Below are 2,500 nucleotides of genomic sequence, written 5' to 3'. Positions count from 1 at the left end.
CCCGAGGACACCTTCCAAGAAATATCCGACTGGCTTTGTGAACAAGGAGATACCCCAATAGCGTATGACGCCCTCAAAACATACCTTCTGCAGCAGTACTCGCCGTCGCCAGCCGCCCGTATAGCAAAGCTTTTTCAGCTCTCGCAACAACCGTTGGGGGACCAAAGGGCTTCGCTTGCCTTCAGGGAAATGACCAGTATCGCTCGCCTTCAACCTGCCGCAGACGGCTCTCCTCGTGAGGTGAACCTACTCCGTGCCCTTTGGATACGCCGTTTACCTGAACCTGTGCGCGCTGCCATACCCGATGTCGATAGTTTACCCATAAAGGACTTGATGATCAAAGCCGACGCCCTTTTGGACAGCCACTTCAAGATCTCCATCAACGCCTCCACCCCTGACGACGAGGATGCCTATTCAACGTCAACCGAAGCTGACATGAATGCCGTAGGACATACACGCCTACCCCGTGACGTGCCGAAGCGGCGACAAAGCCGCCCACCACCCACCAATTGCTCGCGCCACAACGAACGACTTCTACAGCCACTTACTACCTCCCATCCGCCGCAGTTTTGCTACTACCACTTCAGATTCGGGGCAACCGCGAAGAAATGTGCCAAAGATTGTCAGTGGCCAAAAGACGTGTAAGTAGGCCATTGCTTGTGGCGGTGGCCTCCCATGTTTCTAATCTTTTCTTTTTACAGGATGCATGAACGGGCGTGCGATTTTTGGTAGACACGGGTGCTTGTCGTTCTCTTTTGCCAAGGAAACTCTTCAAGGCATAACGTAGTCTGTCTACATCTGCCGACGTCCGCTTAGTAGCTGCCAACGGATCTGCGATACCCACCTACGGTTACGAGAACCTCACATTATCGTTCGGAAACGGTAAATTCAATTGGAAGTTTCTCGTTGCTGACGTCACAATGCCAATCCTCGGTGCGGATTTCCTCTCTCATTTCCACCTTCTGGTCGATGTCGCCCACCGACGATTGGTCAACGCAGACTCGTACTTGTCGACACCTCTTCAACCACCCCCCTCTAACCTCGCTCTCCACATCAGCGCACCCACGGATGCCTACGCCCACCTCCTCACGTCGTACCCGGAAGTTTTCCGTCCAGAACTTCGCCAAACGCCCACGGTTCCTGCCAAGCACGGTATTTATCACCATATCAAGACGACGGGACCCCCAGTCTTTGCAAAATTCAGACGTCAAGCACCGGAACGATTGGCAGCCGCCAAACAGACGTTCGCCGAAATGGAGAAAATGGGCCTTTGCCAAAAGGCCTCCAGCCCATGGTCGTCACCCCTTACACATCGTTCTGAAGAAACACGGCTCCCTCCGTCCGTGCGGGGATTACAGGCGCCTGAACATGCAAACAGAACCGGATCACTACCCCCTCCCAAACATTGCCGATGTAACCTCCAACCTGCACAAGCGAAGGTTTTCTCTACGCTCGACCTCCTGAAGGGGTATTATCAGGTGCCTATGAACCCAGAAGACATCCCCAAGACCGCCATCACCACTCCGTTTGGCACATACACCTTCAATTACTCCTGTTTTGGCCTTCATAATGCTGGGGCAACGTTTCAACGTCTCATGAATGGCATCTTAGGGGACCTCCCTTTCTGTGTATATTATGTGGACGACATACTTGTGTTCTCCTCCTCAAAAGAGGAACACCTCCGTCACATGCGCATCGTGCTCGACCGCCTGCAACAAAACGGCCTTGTAGTCCGGTACGACAAGTGTACCTTTGGCGCCAACGAAGTGTCGTTCTTAGGGCACCGTATCATTCCTGAAGGAGTCCATCCCCTCCCTGAGAAGGTAGCAGCCGTTCAGAATTTCCCCACGCCCTCGACCGTCAAAGCTCTGCAGGATTTCTTGGGCATGATCAACTATTATCACCGTTTTCTGCCAGCCATTGCCGCCACTCTTGCTCCCCTCTACGCCTCCCTCAAGGGCAAGCCAAAGGACCTGAAGTGGGGTCCCCTTCAAGAAGCAGCCTTCTGCAATGCAAAGAAGGCCCTATCAACTGCTGCGGCTCTCACTTTTCCTATCCCACACGCCCCTCTCCTTCTCTCCACCGATGCCAGCGACGTCGCTATTGGTGCAGTACTCGAGCAGGTGGTCAAAGGCTAGCCCCGCCCATTGGCCTTCTTCAGCAAAAAACTGTCCAAGGCAGAATCGGGTTATTCTACTTCGATCGAGAATTGCTGGCGGTGCACTTGGCTGTCCGTCACTTTCGCCATTTCTTAGAAGGTACGCCCTTCGTCATTCGTACAGACCACATGCCTCTGGTGCACGCCTTCACTCGACAGTCTTACGCCTTGTCCACCCGTCAACGCCGACATCTCTCCGCCGTGGCTGAATACAATTGCACCCTCCAATACGTCCCTGGGAAAATGAATCCCGTTGCCGATCCCCTGTCAAGAATCACGTTGGCTGCCGTTCAACTGGGATTGGATTACAACGCCCTGGCTGAAGCCCAACGACAGGATCCA

This window comes from Palaemon carinicauda, chromosome 25 (genome assembly GCF_036898095.1).
Source record: "Palaemon carinicauda isolate YSFRI2023 chromosome 25, ASM3689809v2, whole genome shotgun sequence".
NCBI lineage: Eukaryota > Metazoa > Arthropoda > Malacostraca > Decapoda > Palaemonidae > Palaemon > Palaemon carinicauda.
Note: the sequence above shows the minus strand (reverse complement) of the source record.